General features: G+C 42.0%; 1 long non-coding RNA gene across 1 annotated transcript; it reads right to left on the bottom strand.

Annotated features, from left to right (window-relative positions):
* Window positions 1–19,535: 19,535 nt before the first annotated feature.
* Window positions 19,536–23,654, bottom strand: LOC121675979. The gene is made up of 2 exons (XR_006020306.1): window positions 23,433–23,654; window positions 19,536–21,955 (listed from the first exon to the last, which is right to left on the bottom strand). It is a non-coding gene; the product is annotated as an uncharacterized LOC121675979 (long non-coding RNA).
* Window positions 23,655–23,660: the final 6 nt, after the last annotated feature.

The raw sequence follows: 23,660 nt of genomic DNA on the forward strand, positions 1-23,660 counted from the left end.
CTGCAGGACTCCAGGGCATGACCCCAAAGGTAACCAGACAATTTTGCTCCCAGGCCTGCAGTGCACAAACTGAATAACAGTGTAAAACCCTCTTCAGCACTAGGATATAGAAGCCAAATTTCTTCAATTTCCTTTTTTTTTTCCCCCAGTGAAAATGGGATATACAAATCAAATCCGGTACTGCTGGCTCTTAAAGATTCTGTTTAAGTCACAGACACCAGTCAGGTGATTACAAAGTAAACACTTTCTTTTCAGTCTTCCAGCTCTCATAGTTATGAAAACTCCAGAACAAGAAGCCAGATGACAATTTTAAAAGCTCTAAGGCTCTTATATCCTTAAAAAGAAAAATCTCATGATTTTTAAGACAATCACGATGCTAGAATCTGAGTCATGATTTTTGAATATTTAGCACAGGTGGGGAAATCACTGATTTTGTAGCACTAAATGTGGTGCATGCAGTCCTCAATAGAGTGGGGCACGAGCAGCCTCATAGGAGCAACCAGGACAGCAAAGGACAGCACAGACAGCAGAGGTTCTGACATTTTGTAGATTTTGCAGCCCCTGTGACAGGTTAGGCACTTGCTTACAGAGGGTTTTGAGAGTGGCAACATCACATCCAGCTCATAGCAACAGCAGGTCCGTGGAGAACTCATCTTTGCTGGCTTAAAGTTCCGTGGCTGGCTCGTTGATATCCAGCCAAAGTTTGCTGATGTATCAAAGAGTGTACTGCTTGCTCTACTGATGTATCAACTACAAGATATTTCAATGACCTTCAAACATGGTGCCTCATTTTCTAAAATAAATCAGTTTCTAAAGTTTTGGTTAGAAACAGTTTAAAACTTTTAACTTTCAAGCCTTCATCTTTGAAGAGGCAATGGAGAAACATTCCTTACTTTGTAATCATTCACTACATGAGTATTGAAACAGAAACTCCGGAGGACTAGAAGTATAGAGATCAGTCACTTTCTACCTTACATGCAGCTATTCACTGGGCATATCATCAGCTAGTATATCCCAAGGGACACTCTTGAAACTGGCACGGTAACAGACTGTCCCTGATTTTCATGGTTTTTTTGTCTGGGGTTTTTTTGCCCTTGGCATATAGCTTTCAAATGTAAACTTACCTACTAAAATTTAACCAAGGAAAGATATTTGGTTACTTTGAGGGTCTCAATTGCTGCCAGTCACTAAAGTAAGAATTAGATGAGAACAAACATCTATTAGAAAAACCCTCTCCTTTCTCAAAAGAATGGAATTTTCTCTAAACATGCTTTGTTTTGACTCCTTTAAAGGTTTCCATTATTTCAAAACAAAAAAAAATCCTTGAATTGCAAACAAAACAAGTGAAAATTGTCAAAATAACCCTTTGGAAGAAATGTGCATCTCTCTTTTCATGTGATTATGTGAGTGTTCACTGTCAAGGACCAAGAGTTCCTCAGCCAGGCAGTGCTCAAAGCAATCAGATCCTTTTAGGCATCACAGTAGGCTTTAGCAGCTGCATTGTTTAGTCACTGCAAAGGAAATATTAACTATGTGGGAGATGGTGTTGTGTGGAAAATCACAACACTGTGAAAGGCCAGTGTCCCCAAAGGAGACAGAGGAGCCCTGCAAGAATCAACTTTATTCAAATAAAGGGAGAGAGGCCACTCGGCCATACCCTTGCGGGGTCTCTCTTGATTTTTTGGTGGATGCAGCCTCCTTTAATCCTAAATTCCTGACCACATGTTGCCCTCCTCCCTTCCCCATTGGCTGAGGTACTGGGAAGGTACAGCCACCTACTACATATTCCCCCTTTAATATGTATCCCTGCTCATCATGCAGGGACCATCATGCAGTATGACCATTAAAATTTGTTTTAAGCGACCCTGGGCAGACAAGTGAATATTCGTAAGTCTCTTAAGCCTGTATATTTCCCCCCCAAAGTTCAGAAGTTCAGCCTGTGCTCAGTTCTGCAACAAACTTGCGCAGCTTGATTTTCATAAGAACCTCCACATCCATTCTTCCAGAACCTGATAGGTTCTTTCCGATCGAGTCACTTGTGAAGACATGAACACCCAATTCTCCCTCAGTGTCCTAATGACTCCCTACTCCATGCTTTGTCACAAGAGGAAGGAGACGATCCTGGCATTTCGAAAGCTGTTGCAATTTTTCTTTGCTTGAGGTGTGGACACTTTCTTGGAAAGTTACTAGTTACAAAGATACTATTCTTGGAAAAGCAGTATCTTTGGAATATTGTGCCAAAAGGAGCTGAAACTCTCTTCCATCTTTATTAATGGCTATACATAAATTAAAGATTGTGTTTCTGGAGCTTGCCTTCAGAGACACTTTTCGCTGTAGCTAACAGTAGTTGCTGTAGTTCAGATGGGAAAAAAGATAGTGGTATTGATGTGATTTTGGCTTGATATGGTATCTCGAGATCAGGTTTTAAAATCTGTGCCCAAGGTTCTCCAGTAACCTGAAGAGAAGAGATTTCAGAAACGGATGCTTTGTCCTCTTGGTTAGCTTGAGTTAGTGAGAAGCCTCATGGCAGAGTGCTTTGCAGCTGAAGTTTCATTACTCTGAGCATTAAAATCTCTTGAGAACTTTCCTCTGCCAGCAGAGGTCATGCCAATATTTTCTTGTATGTTGAAATCTTTGCTGTTCATCTGCTGATTCTCTAGCATCAGAGCATATATAGTACTGGTATCCATCTCCAAAAAAGCATTATGATTTGACTTAATTTCCTGGGATTCTTCAATGTTAGCTGCCTCCTGCTAAGGATTTTTACATTTACTTAGAGGACAGGTTTCATACCTGCCAGGTGAGATGAACTCTGGCTGCCTCTGGCTGCCCATATCTGTGAGGTTGCTGATGTTCAGTAGCTGGGTTTTTTTAGTGTCTAAAGATGCCTGAGAAACCACAGTCAGGTAGTCCTTGCCTAAGAGAGCTTATGAAGCAGAAACTTTAGAGAGAGAAGAAGGAGATTTTTTCCCTGTTCCTGCTAACTGACCGAGTTTGTCTGACATGATACCCTGCTGTGATACAGGCAGAGGGGAGCAAGAAGCATAAAGCACATATGTGGCTCTAGCACGTGCAACTTCTTTATTGTGGGCAACCCCAAGAGTGACCCTGCCCTTCAGAACTGAGTGAGGCAGGACATTCACTGTTAACCACTTCTGTGCCTATCAACAGATGGGGGTGAGAAACAGAAGATGGAAAGGAAGGCATGGACACAAAGACAAGGTAAAGAACAAAGTGAACTGCTGCAGAGCAGCACCATCTTATGAAGTACCTCTGCACTTTCAGGGACACAAGGAGATACAAGTTGGTGGCCTATTTATCTTATATAATGTGCACAGTACATCTAGGAAGTGACACTGCTGAAGTTACCACTAAAGGAGCATTGTAGTTACCACTACTTTACCATCACATATATACTCATAAAACCCAGAAGTATGGATGCCTTATAATTTACTAATATTTCTTTTTGGTCAAGTTTGACAACTGTGTTAGGATGAGGACCTAGGAATCCTGATGTTTCTGTTAGGGAAAAAATCTGCTCACACACAAGTGAAGCCACCTGCCTTTTGTGAAACTTCGTGCAAGCCCGTTTGTAAATTGTGTAGTTGAATTTACGCAAGATGCCAACTCAACCTTGATGTGCTGCTCTGTGACATTTACCTTGCATGTTTCTTCAAGTCACAATGGGGAACACTGAGAACACTGCAGCAAAAGGAAATAATTTCAGGAAAACTGCCTGGGTTTTTGAAGGAATCCTGTGCAGTGTTAGGGAAACACTGGGAATATAATGACTTTTCTGTCCTTTGGTGTGATTAAGCACATAAATGCTCTGGGTTTAAGGGCACATTGGTAACTCAGATGTTCTGGTATTTGAAGCTGTAGGATATATGTCAGTCTAAATCCAGATAGCCAGGGATTAGTATCAAGGCTTATTTTAATACAGAAGCCACACAGGATTAAAGGAACTACTTGCTTTTCTTCTCATAGAGAGAGGGTGAAAATAACTCTTGAATAGCTCAAGATTTATGCATCATTTAAGTCCTGTTCTGATGCTGCTAAGTAGAGCATTGTGATGTATCTCTGCATAAAGGTGACCTTAGCACAGCAGGAGTACCCCAAGGTGTTTATCTGGCCCCTGCCAGGACATGTGAGAGAACTGAAACTCTTCTTACAGGCAGATTTACAGCACCAGCAAGAACCTGATTGAACCAAGAATTCTCCAAGGGTTTTCTGGCAAAACCCTCAACATAACTATTTTATTTAAATGTTTATTGAAAAAATTTACAAATAAAGGTATTTGTATTATTTAAATGTCTTCCACATGACTACTTTTGAATCTGCTTCTAATCTAACCCTTTAAATCAAGTTATTTTTATTTTAAATTGAACCTCTAAATTTGGATTATACCGTTTATTGCTGATTTATATCCTAAATCATTTGCTTTCTACAGTTATCCAAAATAAGACCCAGGCTGCCAGAGACTGGCATGCTGGAGTTTCTGCTGGAGCCTACCTGCCAGCATATGTACAGCAGTCTTCCACGGACACATGAGATTAAACTCCCTTTAAGGTCAATAGCACTGTTCCCCTGTGTTACTGAAACAAAATCTCAGTTACAAAGAGTTTAAGTCATATATATCAATTATGACGCTCTAGTCTGACTTCTTCCAAAGGACTGAGCAAAGAAAGTAACCCAGGAATTCCTGTTTAAAGTCCAGAGCTCTCCTCTGAAAAGTAGGCAGGCTTCTAGGAAGATACCCTTTCCTGTCACAGAGACTATGAACAACAAGGAATTCAGTACACCCAAATATCCTTCACTGTTAAAAGCATGCAGATGCATGCATGAATTGTAGTAAGAGTTTCAGATATTCATAACATGCTAGATCTCTCACTTCTAATTTTTTGGAGTCTTCCTTCCCACCTTACCATGGGGTTTATTGCCAATCTTTGCATTCACAAAGGCAAACTCCTCTGATTATTTTTTTTTTACCCCTTAGGGAAATTGTATTTTGAGCAGCAATCATGACACTGAATAAAGGCACAGAATCTAGAAACTCTGGATTGCTGGGACTCCTGGGACTCTGGGAGCAGAAAAGGCATACTCGCGGCTATGAATGACAATGTGGGACACTCAAGCTACCCTTCCAGTTACTTCTATGGGTCCAGAAAACCTAGAGTCTGTGGGGAGGCAAGCAGGAAGGAAAATACCACACATGTTCAATCCCCAGCCTTTTGTATCAGCATAGAAAACAGTCACAGACTAGCTCCTGACACAAGAAAGCAGGATCAGTGCATCGCTATCGGTCTGAGGGACAGATAAATGCCACACTTAAATACTCATAGAAGAGTTGTAATCATTTAGCTAAAAAATATTGCATCACGCTTCTTTAGTTCAATCATTGCAGCAGTGTGTGTATGTACATACTTTGTACTAGTCTGAGGGAAACTTCACCAGGGTAAGCAGGGTTTAAAGGAAACACACAGTAAAACTGGTGCAATATCATAGTTCTAATGAAACTGATACATTTCCTCTGTGTAATGAACTGGTTTTCAGACTCCACTGCCTTGTCTGCACCATCATTTATATCGACAAAAAAAGGGTACCTTACCAAATCAGCTGGGGGAATACTTCTTATCAGATCAAAAATTCTCAAGGCAACATCAAGGCTAATCTAATAATGACTTAATGGCTTTCCTGTTAGGTTTTTTATTTATAAAGCAATCCAGGAAATCGCAGGGACTATAAGTCAGTATGATTGATCTCCATAAGCCTATGAGTATGGGGGTAATTGCTTATTTGCCATGTGTGTGTTTCCATCAGGTTTCTTAGCTAAGCAAATTCCTTAGTGTAAATAATTTTGTCAAATGACACAGGGACAGATTCTGTCCAGCCTGCGCTTTGTATGCAAGGTGCCAGCAATTCTAGGACTCTGTATCTGCGGATCCCAGTGAAATGAAACCTTGTTCAAGAGTCCACATGACTACTACCATCTTACTAAATACAGTGAAGGTCCTTGCTGCATCCTCCTGTATAACAGCGCTGGAGTAACTCTGGGATGCTGCGGCAGCCTGGTGTCCTGCCTACTGGAACAGCTGACTCCTACTCAGCTCAGTAAGCTACAGTCCTCAAAGGCTGACAGCCTGAAGAGCCAGAGAGCACCCAGAGGATGCAGTATTTCACAGATTCACCCCTGGAACATGGCAGGGATCAAGCTCCAGCTGTGATATACACATAATGTGCCGACTCTGCAATTGCTCTGCAATTCATTGTTGGGGAGGTGTTAAGCTATGGAAAACAAAAGGCAGGAGGAGGTGAAAATTGATTGAAGGTCTATTTCATTTCTTTTGCTAGATGGCCTACTAAACATACAATGCCAGAAAGGTCTAGTTCTGGCCTTTGCTCCTTCAAGACCTCCCATCTGACACATGGGCTGTGTGGAGGAGTATATGCTCCACAGACCCCAGCTAGCTGTCAATAAGCAGAGAACTTATTTGTTTAAGAACTCCCATTCTTGAGTAGCCCCAGTGGCGTGTGGACAATGGAGTGCAAATTCTTGCCTTGCTGTCTCTCTCTAGCCCCAGGAACAGGGAGTCCAATGCATCTGCAAGTTTTGAGGTAACCAGAGGCCACAATGCCATGCACAGACACATGAGAGGAGCTGGGATCTGTCACAGTCCATTTGGTTGTCAGCTCTATTCTGATACCTACAAGAAACATTATCCCTTGCTTTGTACGAATGAGCTTACTTGCTCAAGATTTGTATTTGAGGCATGACTCTAACGCTGTCTGCCTTAGTTATTCAGCAGGAAATCCGCAGTCTCTCACTGAAATTATAGCAAGTCCCATATTTGCTCTGTATACATTATGTAAGAGTTACTATTCTGGGCTATGCTAAATTTAAAAGAGAAATCTATCAGGGACTCCTACCAGCAACTTGGGCATTGAAATGTTCAGGAGGATCTCCTTCTTTGATTAGGCAGATTGTGAGCAGAAAAGCAGAGTCTGAAGCTTAATTTATGTCCCAGTTCAAGTCAAAAGAGAAAATTGTAAAGCCCTAGACATAATGTCAATGATACTATCATTTAATTTACCCCCAGAATAAAATTTTAGTTACACTGACACACAACATTTATAAGGGGGCATATCCTGAGGCCCTCATCAATAGATTAAATTCCTTTCCTAGACTGGCTAGGGAGAGTCGGGTGTGTAAGTGATACAAACCATGGATGGCCTACACTCAAGCCATGTAGGCTTATTAGAACCTTGTGAAAATAATCTCTTTTCACTCCTGAATGTTCATGGCTTAGGTGGGGCTCACACACAGACCTTAGGTGGGGCTCACACACAGTACTGCTTTACCTCCTAGGAGTGACTTTTTAACTACTTTTAAGTGATTAAAATGTCAAGTGAATGCCACAGAATATGTGAAAGATTGCTTGTTGCTTTCACCCTATCAGCATTTTACCAAATAGCAACAATAATTTGATATCTACTTAATTTACCAGTGCTAAGAAAATTAATGGGGGGGGAAAAAGAGATAAACACTAAGAGCTAGATATTCAAATGTTTACTGGCACCTAAGTGCATGGCATAAACCTGTAGAAACCTAGATGTTTTGATCAATGTTTGTAACATAATGAATATACGCTGTCTCTGAAAATTGTTCATTCAGTGACATAGGACAGCAGACTGTACACAGCCTTGAATAACTCTTTTTGGAAAGCTTTAGCAAGAAGGTGGATGAAGTGAGACTCCCCGAAGGACGATGTTGTGACAAACAGGTCAATACCTAAAACCATGACTGATCCCACTTTGCTCTCTATCCTACTCCAGGCAATCTCATTCAGTTCAAATCCAGCTCCAAAGGCTGTCTATGAAAGGCCTCAGAAGGTGCATGAGCTTTCTGTCCAGCACTTCCTGAGGTGCTCGGTGCCTTCCAGAGGGGGAAGCCCATTCCGACCCGGGGTAAGTCAGCTTGCTCCACCAGCATCAGGGTGACACTGCCGACTGCCACCAGCATTTGAGGAATGACGGAGCTGCTCAACAGGTTATTTTTCCCAAATACTCACTTTCAATTCAACGTCGTACCAGAAAACACCTTATCACGGGCCAGGCAAGGTGAAAGAAAGGCACCTGAGTATTTTAAATCTCAGTGAGATGCTGAGAGCTGAGTTTTCAGCTTTCAGGAGGAGTTGGGGGCAGGCTCACCGTGAACAGGAATGGTGCATATTTATCACCGTGGTTTTTCAGATGTTCGGCAACCGGTTCATTCTAGTGTGAGCAGCAGTTCTTGGCTGCTGGTGTGGTTTCCACCGGGAAGGTGCCTTCCGATACGCTGGGAAGGAGCTGGGGCTCATTGACGCACCTGAAAATCCCCATCTCCACCCAGCATAGGGAGGCATCACAGGTGGGCTATTGAAACTGCTGCTGCTCGCTCGCTGTGGCGAGAACCAGGCGGCCCTACAACACTGGGAAATGCTTGTCTTTCTCTCCACAACGAGGACAACGGCGTCCTCAGCCGGCGCCGCTCCAGGCCCGGCGGTGCCGCGTCCCCCCGCCACCAGCCCTCAGGGGCCACAAGATGGCGCCGTGCGCGGCTCCCAACATGGCGGCGGCGGGCGGCAGGAGCGGGGCTGGCAGCGGCGCGCTGTCGCCGGCACTGCTCGATTTCCTGAGGGAAAACCCGGAGCCTCGGGTGTGACAGCCCTGCCCTTGGCCTCAAGTGTGATGGAGGACAGACACTGCGCTTGCTGGGGATGAAGGCTCAGCCACCCAAGCACACTCCAAAGGACTGGAAGACCCTTGCTTATGGTCAAGTAGTAATACCTGCCATATGTGTAAGACACACACACGCAGACCTCTTCTTGTCCCCAGATTATCAGTTTTTAATTTTTTTTCCTTTAAGAAACTAAGTAATAATACAAAGATGTTCGGCAAAGTCTTGTAACAGGTCAGCGACAAAGCAGGACACGAGCAGCAGGGCACTGAGCTGCTGGTCCTTCTGGGAATGCTCGTGCTTCAGCTGGGATAATCAAAATAACCACTGCTGTATGCAACCAGGACTTTTCAAGCAAAGACCTTCATGGTGAAACCCAAACGTGACTGAAACCCCCTGTGTATCAAAAGCAGAGAAGTCCCAGCCTGTTCTGGTGTGCTATCAATATTAACGTGGCTGAGTGGGTTATTATGGCTCCAAAGAATTACTGCTCCTGATAGGTGAGAATAGTCGTGCCACATTTCAATCGAACACCAGGCTAAAGAAAAGAAGGCTTAGAGGCAAGTAGTTGTACAAAAAATTCTTAGTTTTTATCCTTTGGAAAACTGCAAAGCTGTATGGAAAGTTTCAGGTCCGTAGTCCATGAATAGCTGCAAAATGCAGGTGCATTACTGGGAAGACTCTAAAATATACAAAAATCTCTGCACTTTTAGAACACTTCCCGTTGATATGGCTTGTAATGGAGATCAGTGCCAAAGCTGGGATTGTAATTCAGGACTTTTACCTCTCAGCCAGTCTCAACTTCGGTTCCTCTATAACAGTGCTATAGAAAATTATCCCCATGGAGCCAATTGCACCTTTGGAAATTTGGAAACGGTGGGGTACCCCTTCCTGCTGAAGTGGTGTTCAGCTGTTGAGAGAGTATCATACTGGGTCTTCCTCCCAGAACCCTTCTGGGAATTGCATAATCCAAAACCTATGCAAAAAGGTGTGGATGGGCTTAGGAGTTCACTCAGTACCCTTGGAAAATCTCCATAAAATTATATATTCTTCCTGGATGCTCAATGCTCCTGTGAAATCACCCTGCCAGAGCATCCAGAGTGGCTTCTGGGACAGCATCAGGGCAGAGATGGCCTCCTCGTGGCTGCAGCATCTCTCACAGATCCCCTGAGGACATCAGAGCTTGCAGCAGCTCCACTGTCTGCGGGGTAAACCTGTGAAGAGCCATGGAGGCATTTCTCCCCTCTACTGCGCCTCCTGCAGATTTTTCCTTGGGAAGGAATGATCTAAGCCCATGGGATTTGGGATTCAATGTTTCTACCCTAACAACAACTGTAGTGAACTTCCCAAGTGGAGGTAAAGAGTTTTGCTTCACTGCCGCTGTTGAGCAGCTGTTAATAGTCTGTATAAAGTATATCTCTGTGCCAAAATTCAGGCTTCTCCTTTAAGTAACTTCCAAACTAGCCTTCTGGAAATGCCTTCTGCTCATTTAAGTGCCAGCGCTGCCCTCATCACGGGGGGAGGAGGGGAGAGAGCCGAAATATGAGGTCATGTTCTAGTCATGTGACTGCTGCAGCATCTGTCAACTGCGATACAAATACTAAGCCATAACTGTGCATTTATGACTTTCAAACCTGCTCAGCAAAGTCTCTCCTCCTCTCTGGTGCCTTTGCCCTTTCTCTACCTAGGGATTGTCTTAAAAGTTGCCTAAGCAAACCTGCTCCACAAATCACAAAGCATACATTTTGATGGTTCTGTTGTACTGAATATGGCACCACAAAAATCACATTCTAATTAAATCCTTTCCCTGTAAAAAGCTTCAGGACAGTCTCTTGGGTGGGACTGTTTGGAGTGGCAAATTTAACTACTGTGCTTCAGGATAGCTCTGAGCCTGTTAGGCTGAGCAGGAGTGAATGCTGCCTGGAGCAGCTGGGATTTGAGAACTTTTCCCAAGCTATCTGCAAGATTCTCACCTCAGCTGCAGTGTGGCAGTGTAGGTTATGTAATCATTGGATAAAGTAGTTCGGGATTTGGGTTTTTTTTTCTGTGACTGTTTTATGACTACGGGGATCGCCAGATCTGTTGTGGGTTACGTCAGGAGGTGCAGCAGCACACCAGTCTTTTCTCTCTCTCTCTCTCTGCAGCCAGCCTTCTGTATTGCAGACTCAGAAGCACTGCCAGCACAGTGTGAACACATTCCCATTGTTTACAAGTTTCCATTTTTATTTGGTGAGCCATGGCAGAGAAGAACGAATACAGACTGTGTATTGGGTAGCCCCCCAATTATTAGAACCAGAGATGTATTTAATTGCATAGGATCCAGCAATATCCAAGTGTTTGTTGTGAGTAGTAAATTCATCAGAACTGTACAAGGCCTTATAGATTAGCCCTTGTATGACACAGATTGCTCATTATGTTACCCAAATGCAGATTTTTTTAGGAGAAATATAAGAATTATGCCAGAGTTCAGCTAGCTCAGCAACTTAACATCAGCAGAGACCAAGGTTGATGCTTAGGGAACATTTCTCTCAGAAGAGTTTTTTTTCTCCTAGAACATTGTAGCATTTTTTGGCAAAGTTGAACAGTTTCCTGAGTCAGAGGTTGCATATGGATCATCATATTTATTAGCCAAGGGTGTAATCATCCTTCACAAATCTTTCCAATCTTTTTAAAGCACACTTACCCATTTTTGCTGCTACAACTGCTGGCTATGAGTCACAACAGCATTAAGCACCATGTTAAAGCAATTGTTTTCTGATTGTTTAAAACCTTCTGCTTGGCAATTTCCTTACTTTTCAGTTCACATTTATCTCATCTGTTAAACACCATAAAACCACTGGTCACATTTGATGAGTTATAAACTGATGCATTATTATCTCCCCACTCAGTAGAGAATCAGGGAGAACAGTAAGCAAGCTATTGAACTGGTGGGAAGAAGAACTACGATCCTTGCTGGCAGCATTTGGGCTGTCTCCGATGGCTAGTGGTGATGTGGGAGAAGAGCTGTTCTCTGCAGCTACCCTACAAAGACCATCACATGCCCCTAAAGAAATCTGGTAAAGGGGGAATGCAGAACCTCTAAGGCTCTTGTAGCTGTTCATTGGAAAAGGTGAACAACGGAGAAAGAAAGTTCACCAGCAGTTCTCCTCAAAGCTTTGAATCCCTTCTGCAGAAATAAACCAGATACTCAGCTCTATGCTCCTGCCTGTATTCCCTCAGTTCAAGAAGACACTTACCCAGGTGACAGTGAGTATGAGCTTAAGGCAGGCTTCAGATCATAAGTAAATGAACATTCTAAAGCATCCTGAGGTTGTGTTGGCCCATAATGCTTCAGGATGGAAATTGCGATCTCTGGGAAATTTGTGATCCATGAATAATTTTCACAGAGCTTACAAAAATTGGCAGAGGCTAATGCTGGCAAGGGAGAAGTTACGTGGACCTTGAATACAATTTGCTAGCAAAGTCCTTAGTGACTAACCCAGCTCTGACACAAGTACCAAGAACAGCAAGAGTGACACCATCCTCTAGGCATACCCAAATTTGAATCTGCCTCATCCCATGTTTTAGTGTTATAATTAAAAGGCATGCTGTGAATGTGGTGTTTGCAGCCAACTAGGGATAGGAATCGTATCACATCCCTTGGCAGAAAATGGAATTGTATGTCTGTAGGAACTTGACATATGAGAAAATTCAAGGGAAAAGATCTGTAGAAGACAAGGGCAGGCTTTATCTTCACTCCTAGGTATTTAATGAATTAGGAAGTTCTATTAGGCCCAGCTTCTCACTTTGGACTGTTTGAGGCAGTTCAAGCCAAAGGCCGAGAGTTCTGAGTGTGTCAGCTGTGGCAGTTTGGTGCGCACTCTGTCCTCTGCTTGTCTCCTGGTTGCTTCTGACTCTTCCCTTGCATCCTGCATCCCTGCAGGAGCTGGGTTTTTCTCAGACTGAAATCTCCTTGAAGACAGCAATATCTTACTGCAGGCCATAGTATGACAGAGCCTCTAACTGCAGCAGGAGATGTGTTACTATGAATGCCTTCGTTTGTATATGTCATGTTTTGCATTTGATAAATGAGCTGCGCAATGAGAGCCATTTCCAGATGCAAGAAATTCTCTGAGAGCTTCCTTAATAGAAAAAGCATTTGATGCTTGAAAGAGCATAGTAACAAGTTGGCACTGCATCTAAGCCTTTTATAACAGTTTAATTCACACCCTCTCTCCAAATGTAAATTAATCCAGATTGGGAAATGTTGGAAATCTGAAGCAATGTATGTAATTTGATACTAGCATACGGGTGGGGAAGGAAGAATGAAAGAAAACATCCTGCTCAAATCCTTGTATGAGCATTAAGCCAATGTTTTTAAGCCTTCTGGTCTTGAGGCTAATAGTGCTGCTGACTCCAACAACCAGAAACTGAGCATCAGGCCCTACACTTCCATCCCTAGATCTGCTGAAAAATTCTCTAGTGTTTAAAACTTTACAGTTCAGCTTTCCACCTCTTTTTCAAAATCAGGAGGGCAACATTTTTAATAAAACCAAACTAAGTTAGGACTTTGGAAATTACAGCTTCAGAGCACAGATTTTGAGGAAAAAGAAACCTCTCAATAAAAACAATATGGCAGAAAAATACAATTCTTGCAAAAAAGTACTTGCTGTGCATGTGTGGGAAAAACACACGGATACAGACTGAATCAAGTTTGGAAATGCTTTTGTCCAGTTGCTATTCTATAGCATGGCTCCATTTTTTTAAACAAAATTTTCCCCTCTATTACTGATTTTTAAAAAGCAGGCCACTTGCCATTAAAATGTTTCTAGGCATACCCTAGCAGAGCAAAGGCTGGCATCCTGCAGTCAGTCATACAGGTGGCAGGGCACTTGCATAAAAGCTGCCATTAGCATAAGCACTCTTCTGCTGGTTCTGCTTTTAGCACTTAACCCTTTTCCAAGCTCTCTGGAAAGGATGGGTGTATCAAGTCCCAAATCTGGGAGTTGTCTGGGGGATGAGTCTGTGTTTGTGTAGGTGATGCAAAGGAGATGGAAGGTGCTGCAGATTACCATCTGAGAAGGCATGACCTGGTGAACAGGACTGATTGACTGTGGCTGCAAGAGAAGTAAATTAATGGCTATAGCAGTGGTTTTGCAGTCTGTGCGTTAATGCAGCACCTTTGCATGCAAACACACAAAGCTGACTTCCACGTAACTATGCTACATCCAGCCCTACTGCCAGGAAAGGACCTGAGGTGTTGATGTTATCTCTGATTTCAGAGTAGTCTATAAGGTCGTTCAAAATTAAGGGCGTTCATAAAGACAGCAGTGTTACTCTCTTAGGGGGAAGGTGGCCAATATTACTTTCCTCTCCTGACTTTATAATGTACAGTTATTTCTGCAAATGCTTATGTCCCTGTGTCTGTGTCTTTGGATTTCTTGTGGTCAGTAAGATAGATATTAGAGACTCACACACAGGAAGCAGCAGCCTCTTTATCTTTTCCAGCTAGAGGATAACTCGAAGAGTGCAGTTCCCTGTCTGAAAACATGAAGGAGAATTTCCTACTGGCTTTTATGATAACATGAAGCTGGATGGTGACTAAGGGAACTGGGATTTGTCTGAAGCCAACAGACTTCAGAACAACTCAACCAGCTTGAAATTAAAAATATTTACAACCATTACTCCCAGGATTTTGGCAGTCATTCTAGTGAACAGATGATCATATTACTTACTTCTGGGAGAGGAAGGGGGCACACATTGGAACATGTGAGGAGGTGGCCAGTTTCATTTAGGAATTTGTGAACTCAAAAGCAAGCGCATTTTGACCTGTGAAGAAACAGCTCTCTGAAAATATTTTGCATGGCTTCAATCACACTTAATCACTGGTTGCCACAGAAATCTTTCTCAGGGAGAGTGCTGGAGTCGTCTGTGCTTGAATACCTTTTTTTCCTCTCCTGCCCTGCTCAACTGCACAAAGGCTATGTAAAATTTATTTCTAAAGCAAGATTTGTTTTGTTTGGATTCATCCTCTGACCAAATTCAGACATCACAGGAGCTGATGCAACTGGGCTGACTCATGCCACTGCTGAATCCTTTTCGAAGTCTGTTACTATAAGCTGAAGTCTACATCAGTTTTATCTCCTTGAGCTCTTGATACTGCCCAGCATCTACCACCACTTTCTGATAATGGTTTAATGGGTGGAAGGAGCAGTGAGTTTCGTGGTAGGTGTGCTCCTGCGTGTTCATGAATATTCACAAATGCCTCCTGAGGTGTTTCACCATTCTTAAGTTGGCACAGTAATACCAGTTTTCCAATGAAAAACATTTCTTCATGTTATTCTTTGAAAACTTCAAATGCTTGAATTGACTTTAAAACATTTTTTCTTTGCCCTTGCCACCACAGCATTTTCCAGCCTTCCTGAAAGGAGAGTTTTCAGGTTCTGGAAATGGAAGGTCAAGAAGGTTTCAGTTACCTTTGAGAGATAGCTGTGGTATACAAGTTTACATCAGAGGATGGAAGCGGTGAGAGGTGTTCATCCCCTGTTTCCACTGACACCACTGGTCCTTCCTCTCTTCTCTTCTGTCAGCATTATTGTTGTGCCACAGCATTTCCATCCTGTTACAGAGCTCTAGAACTGAAAAATTCAGTAATGAGTTTGTGGCTGAGTTTTGACAGAACTTGAACTAAAGGATTAGATTATCTGTAGTCCTAGGTCAAGACTCTATCTTTCATCCATACACAGCTTGGATCAGTTTTGAAAGGTGTTCATGTACCTCACAAAGAGCTCACTCAAATAGTTCTGAAAACCCAGCTGTAAAATGTGCCAGTGAGATCCACCAAGTATTTTGTGATAACTATCCTTTTTATTTTTCTTTTTTTTTTTTTTTTCCTGAAGAGATAAAAGCTGAGCTCAGTTGAAAACTGGTGTGGCGATTGTGGCTTCAAACAGTTATGCATACATTTGTAAAAGCTGGTTTCTCTCTATACCTGCTAAAGAAGCCAGCTCACCCTTAGCTTGTTTTCTGATTCTCATTTAAAACAGAACCCATGAGAGCAATAAATAAAATAGCAAAATGGTGGTGAACACCATTCACCTGGTATAAAAGAGTCAGTCAGTAGAAAAGTGTTCAAAACCAAGCTACCATCCCTCACACAGAAAAAACCCAACCCAGTCTACCAATGCATCTAGTCCTTCCTAGAAATTTCAGGACTCCTCAGAATTTTTTTCTCATCCTGAATCACAGACCGACACATTGCAAAGATGCTCTCTCAAATATATTTTAAGAAACAAGGAAATTGTGAAAATCAGGTCTTTAAAGCATCTTTCCTTTTTACTGACTGACAAAACCCCTTAATTAATGCAGAGTTAGGATTTCCTGGCAGTATTTGGAGCTCTTATAAAATATCAGCTTCAGCAAAATTCAGACTTTTGGAAGCCAGGAAATATAGAGTCTAGGTCAACATTCAAGCACCCTTTATTTCTCCCTCCTGAGAGCTGGCAGTGGGAACAGGGAACTGGCAGTATTTGGGGAGTTGATTATTGCTGTGTCAAATTGTAGAAAACTTAGTAAACTACAATTGTAGTGAAAGTGGGAGGCCATACCTTCAGATGGGGCCTCAGGCCCACAGCGCTCATCACTCCTGTGGGTGGGATCAAAAGTGCAAAGTAAAGTAGGAAAAATATTCTGTGGGCTTAATAATACATGTGTGGCTAATGGTGAGTCGGGGGAAAAGATAAAACTTAATTATCATGGAATTTTTTTCTAGGAAATTGGGTCAGAGCATGCGTGTAAAAGAAGTATCACTTCGAATACAGTCCACTTTTCCAAAGATAAGGGGTGCCTGAACTATAGTGGTTACAGACTATGTTCTCTGAAAGCCACTCACTGAAAAGGTGAATTATTTCCATTACAGATATATTAAGCATTGTTAAAAAGGTTGAATTGAATATTAATTTATTATCCTCTGTATTTCCTGGTTTCTCAGAAGTTTGAATTATGCTGATATCAACTTCATGGAAACAAGTGAGCAGCCTTAACCATATGTCAGCAAAGTTTTCCAGCAAAGTAATGTTTTTAATAAGGACTATTTTTTTTTTTAGATCTTAGAGGTTCTTTAGGTGCTTGTAGTTACTATTGCAACAACAGCACTAATGAAATTAAATAAACATGTGACTCTGAAGCCCTGTTCTCTCCATTGTTATATGGAAGGAGGTTGTCACCACTCACTGAAATCTTTGGCATGTGAAGTTACCAAAACCGTGGTGAGAGAATCCTCAGAATTTACAGTTCCACTTCTATTCAAATAAATACCTAAGAAGAAAATAATGGGTCTCTTCTCCCTCCCCTCCATTTCCTATAAGGATATACAAAACCCTGCCTGAGAAAATTTCCAGCATGCTCTTCTCTTCCAGCCCTATTAAACCATTAGCTTTTTAGAAGCTATTAGCACCTAAGGAGTTCCTAATGCTTCACAGCGAGCTGCTTCCAGCCCATGCTCCCCTGCACATGCTAGATTCCCCAAGCCTGGATTTCTGTTCTCAGGGCTGTTTTTAACACACTCCAGCATTCACCACATGGCAGATTACGTGACAAGTTGTTGAAGAGGACAGCCAAAGAGGGACCTATCTTTCCTTCCCAGTGCAAGGTGGGTTTGGGTCCTAAAGCAGGACTGAGTGGGGCTATTGCGGGGTTGCCTGCCTTCCCACTCATTTCTCATGTTCTCCACCCCCATTTCCCAGTATCCCATCCACTACCATTCCTTACCTCCACATGATGCCAGACTTTATTTCACTAGGAAGCAGAATAACTGTTGTGGGTTAACATGTGGCCACATTTTTATGTGTGAAACATCTTAAATCAAGAAAGATGTTTGTATCACCATTTGGCTTTACAACTGAATCTTACTGACTGTAGAAGACTAACTAGTTTAGGGACTTGCTTCTGTCTGTCAAGCAGATGTAGAATCAAATTCAAAGAACCTGTTGAAAGAAGTCCAGACTTCATTAAAATTCAAACTTGAATCCAGGCTTCATCAAAGGTTGGGGAGAATCCATATGCCAATTCTAGGCTCAGATTCATTTATATCATTAAGTGAAATTTAAAAGGTATTTTTTCATGCATATATAAATCTAGAGCTGGAGGATTTTTTGGTTAGTTAGTTGTTTTTTGCACAAAGGGAAATATTACCAGATTTACCAGAATTAATAAATAGTAATTACTAGTAAGAATCAAGGGAAATAATTTGCATTGGAATTAGTGCAGCTAAATAAAAATCAGATTTGGAACACATAGGCCTTGCAATGCCTTGCAATGATGACATCTATCCTAGTAAATTAAACAAAGTCAAAGTGTATTATCAAACACTAAGACTCAATTGTCAGCACTGTGCCATCCCTAGAACATGTTTCAGGGTAGTTTTGAGTGGAGCAGCACCATGATTCTGCCAGGGAACTCACCAATGCCATGTAGGACTCAATTTTAACTTTCCAGAACCAGATATTTTGGGGGATTTGTTTTGTTTCAAAATACAGGAAGGAGCCGGTATTCTTTTTGCAAATTCTGTCTGGTTCGTGTAACAATAGTTCTTCTGGTCTCTGGCAGTGAGCCAAGGTTTAAGATTTCCATTTCATTCTCCTTTTGGTACACCATGGTACATAACAGCCGTGCCAGACTATACAGTCTTGAGCATTGGGATGGGTCAGAGGTGTGTATTTCCGAGCACCCATGAAAGGAATGCTCTGATGCTGTGGGGATGAGCCATAGAGGTGGCATCAACAGAGGATGTTGAGTGCTTAGTCCTCTCTTCTGTGCCTGGAACTCGTGGTGACTCTAGCCGTACAAAAAGCCCCACCATGATGCAGATTTTATTTCCAACAAAATGCTTGGTGAACTACAAGGCACTGTTTTCACGTTGGCCTGAGGAAAAAGAATTGCTGCTTCTTGACACTTAGCCCAGTGCTAAGTAGCTGAGTAGAAATTTAATTCTGTTCGGGTTCCTTCACTGAATATGAAATAGTACCAAAAGTGCTCTGGCATAATTTATTTTATATTTTAATACTCTATCTTGAAATTCAAGATTTGTCAAGAAAACTGTGGGAGACAGGTGCCCTAATCTCACCAAGTTTCCAATGGATTTATTCTCTCTGGTGCTTTAAATCCTTGTGTAGAAAACCGAATTTTATGTTGGCCTGAAAAAACCACAAGATTAATTTTAGGCATGGGCCTGGATCTGTGGACTTCTCATATTTGAAATTTAGTACCCCCTCAGAAGTTATCTGAACCAGACACTGTTGTTCCTTTTTTTGGTTGGCTGTTTCTTTTTTATTTTTCTTAATATCTCTTTTACCGCTGCTGTGAGTATGAGGGAGGACACAAGCTGTTCAGAGGATAAAATTTCACTTTTATGAATATTTTTTAGATTTGTCTTTGGTCTAAATAACAATGCAATCTGAAAATTTTGAAATCCTTAAAAAACCCCAAAACTTCTGCAAGAAAAATGAAGCTGATTGAAATGTTTGATGATGGTACCTTTTCATTTATGTTACACCATATTCTAACACTATACTAACTTAAATTGAAACCATGGTGATTTAGAAATTAAAATGTTTTGCTCTGAAAAAAGTAAAAATTGGATGCTTTGAAGCTGTCAGAACATTTGTATGCCTTTCTTAAAACATTTTCATGGAATTGACATGATTTCAAAAGGTATTCTTCTCAAAGGATCTGATTTTTCAGAGAAAATGTTTCCACTGATGTATTTTCTTTGCCCACTTTTAAAGCTCCTGTTCTAGAGTTATTAAGAAAAAAAGCACAGAGCAGTGATTGTGACACTTCGCAGTGGCAAGTGCAAATTTATTTTTAAAACATTGTATCTCATTCTCAGCAATGCCCGGTTTTGGTCCTGCTGCTACTATTTTGCTACTATTTTGCTTTTGTGAAAACGCCCATCTCAGTTACATCCATGCAAAAAGAAACGAAATGTTAATAAAGGATCACAAGCTGCAACAGCATAACAGAATAAGATGAAACCTGTGCAGGAGCTTTCCAGATAGGGGAGCACACTTGGTTGCTCCCCGGAGAGAACAAGTGATGTTTCCCCTGTTTGCAACATTCATCCCCATTCTGAGAAGGGGACCTCTACAGGTACAGTAAAAAGCCAGTATGCTCTAGCAGGTGACTGCCACAGATGACCTAAAATGTGTCATACTGTCATTCTGATTTCATATAGTGCAGGTCCTTGCTTGGAGATGTCCCCATGTTCTTGAAAGACACGAGGAAGGCAAGCACGCAGCTGTGACCCTTTAAATTGAGAGGAAATTAGAGTGGAAACTGACATTCAGAAGGAATTGGATCTGCAACTATCGAATTGCCTGTCCTTTTTTGGCACGTTAGAAATATGTGATTTTTTTCCTCTCTATTAGCTGAGATACAGGCACATTCTCAGCATTACCTAATCTTGGGTAGAAAAACAAACCTGTAATGATCAGATTCATAAACTGTAAAAGTGGTGTTCTCAACATTTATGAAAACAGTAAGTTATTCTGACTAAAAACCAGGCTTGTGTTATGTTCACTAAGGTGTAACCTTCTGCTTAGGGACAGCTCTGCTCGAGGATGAGAGATTGATTGGTCTGAAAGACAATATGGTGCAAACAGGGCATTCAGATGGCATTGCCCTTTTCACTGACTGTCCTGAAGACTTAACATTCCTTATAAGTCAAGAAGTTTTTTTAGAGAACCATAAACCGTGGCTCCAACCTTCCACAGACAGGGGTGCCTAAAAAATTAATCCTTTGATGGAGTTTGTGGGACTAATTCAAATGGTTTTCATACATTGCTTTGAGCTTTGACTGGGACTTGGCATTTTTAGGGGTGTTTCCTCAAATATTGGCTATTTCCATGAAGTCATTTCACCCAACCTGGGAAGATGTCCACCTCTGTAGTGAGATGCATGGCCACAATCTAGTGATGCACAACAACCCAGTGACAAACCGAGGCACCACAGTTTATCTGGCAGCTGAACAGGAGAATTGGGACAGAGAATTGCTGGAGTGCACTCACAACACAGAGTGACAGCACAGTTGATGAAAAGTACTATATTGTGTAAATTTCTAGGTTAAATTCAGAGACATGTCAATAATGGACATGGACAGATCTATCTTTTCAAAATATGTTGATTACATGGTTAACACCACTTATTCCCTAGTTCCATAGACCAAACAGGTCTTTTGCTGCTTGTACTAAGGCCTTGCTCCATCCCTTTCTCTTCTATTTTCCCTGCTGCTGGTAACTCAGATGAAGGGTTTTTGAAGGATTCTACTTCATTGTCCACTTCCATGTTCCTACTTGCAAAGTCTGTGTACCCCAGAAATTACTTCCAATAAATGTTTAGCTGCACAATCATTATGGAATTTCACTAGACCTGTGTCCTCATAGGCTTCCCATCATTTATTAGACCTTCTCTACACATTTTCCTCCACTACCGACCTGAATTATTTGGAACCTGAATAATTTGGAATTATTTCTAAGGGTAATCTAGTTACATTTCTTCCTCCCTCCCATATATGCATATGAGGCTGTGCTCAGCCTCATATGCATATAAAAATCTTACAGAAATCCTACAAAGAAAACTTTTCATTCCTTAAATGAAAAAATGGGCTGTTCAGTACTATACGTGATACTAAAATAACCATTCAGTACATAGCCTAGAACTAGTCAGAAACTCCCTCTTTTGTGAAAAATTAGATGGAACTGTTTTTCATTTCCTATCAACTTTATAACAAACAATGAGGAATAAAAAATACATTTTAAATGTCAATAAGATGGTAAGTGTTTCTTTTTAACATTACATACTGGTTTATTTTACAACCTTATGAAAGACATTCGGGGAAAATGGCTAGATTGAGCGTCTTTAATAAAGATATTTAAAATAATATTTGTTATAGGTAATTATTTTAACACTCTTTATATTTGCACTCCTGAATAATGGAAGCATATTACACAGAACAGATTGTTAATCTATATGAAAGAAGGATGTGATAAGGTATCCGTTGTGCCGATACAGCTGAACTGAAAACCTCCACTGAGCCAGTCAGTTGACACTGAGCAGAGGCTCTAACACGTTCTTAGGGAGCTGCTGAAAGTCAGAGAAGTTTAAGACAGTAAACGAATTCCCAGGAACTTTCAGAGTGGATATTCTCCTTACAGTTGCACCCTCCTTATCCCACTGCTGTAGGTGCTGGCTGGAAAATGACATCTGCAAAGGGCGAAAAACAAACAAAGCAAGTACTTATGCTGCGGATGAAACCAACGGTCCTGCGCTCCTACGGGTGATTCCATAGAGCCATATCACTGTGGGACTTTTGTTAGGTTTTATGAAGTCCCAATCCTGCAGCTACATGACTCCCTGGCTGTACAACCAGCCAGACTGGTTAGGAGAGGGACGAGGTGAGTGTTTCAGTTTGCCAGTTCTGTATCTTCATTTTCTCTAAATATTTAGAGCAGACTAATTGGCTATCCACTGTCTGAGCAAGAGGGAGGACTGGATGAGAATCATTTGGCTGAGATTGTGCAAGTTCAAAATGATGATTACAGGATTTGGGAAGCAACACTAGCAATTAAGCAAGCAGCAGAGTGGAAGAAGTGTACTTCCCATCGATTGTGCAGACGGCAGCCTGGAGTGCTGCTGCCCAGGAATGCAAGTGTTGGGTACTCCTAAATGTACACATTGGCAAGTACAGCAAAAGGGAAGTGGATGTCACCAGGGCCACTGAGTGTCTGCATGATTTCAAGTCCCTCATGGATCCCTGGAAACCTCTAAAGCAGTTTTCCTGGATGTGGTGCCATAACCCATCCTGAAACAGCTGCTCATGTAGGACATATCTGCTCATTAAGAAAAGTTGTTGTCTGGGACACCTGTGTACTGAGTCCCACACTGGCTGCCAGTTGACTGACTTCTCAGTAAATCCAGCTTTCTTTTATAGCTGGCATTTTCCAAGGGCTGAGGAAATTCCTCCTGGGGCAGCTTCTGTCTGTTCATGGGTTTGATGCTCTCTGGTGAATTATGAAGAGATTGCACCAAAGCAGCCTTGGATGTCCTGGTCGCACCCTTTGTGGTCTGAAGACATGAAAGCTTGACTGACTAAGCTGAAAAACTTGCAAAGTAATAACTTTTGTATTTTCTCCTGGTTTGAAAATGTGTTTTATTGGGTATTCAGATAAGCTTTGTGCAATGTGGGATTTGCATTTATTTTCTCCCTGAAGCATGTCAGATCAAATAGAAACACAAACTACACAACACGGAGGTCTCCTCGTGGCTTGCACTGTTGTGTGCTGGTTTTGCTGTAATTGGATAGGGCTTACAGTATAAATCTGGGAAAACTGTAAACTAAAAAAGGCAATTGTTTCTGTCTGACTGTAAACGTATTTCACACCATTTGAAAACGTGAGGTTGGGAACAGCTTGCTAGGGTGACAGCCTAGTGCCACCGAATAGTGGAACTTTTGCCACTGACACTAGTGGGAGCATGATTTCACTCATTTTTCATGTAGTATCTACTCTTTCTAGATCTTGTCCTCCGGTCCTTTAGCCCTGAAACGGGTCCTCAAGCCTGCTCAAATGACACACGTTGGTGTTCTTACATCTGTTCCCACTACTGAATTTCAGACCCAAAGACAATAAGCTCAGCGCAGAACAAAATCCTGTCTCATCCCGTTGATTATTTTCATACTTACCGGCACAGTTAGGGGCTAATACCAGAGGATGCTACCGGAGTTTCCTTTGTACGCATAGGGCGGCGGTGGGGGATCACCACAGAATCAACGCGGCCCCGCTGCTTGCGCGGGGCAGGGGGTGCCCGCAGCGCCCAAGTAACTTGCGGGGCGGGGAAGCGCCGGGTGCTGCCGTGCATGCGTGTGCGGGCAGCGGGGCCGGGGCTGCGGTGCGAGAGCGGCCCTCGCCCC

This window comes from Corvus kubaryi, unplaced genomic scaffold (assembly GCF_017639235.1).
Source record: "Corvus kubaryi isolate FWS band 111438036 unplaced genomic scaffold, C.kubaryi_AGA036_p1.0 76, whole genome shotgun sequence".
Lineage (NCBI taxonomy): Eukaryota > Metazoa > Chordata > Aves > Passeriformes > Corvidae > Corvus > Corvus kubaryi.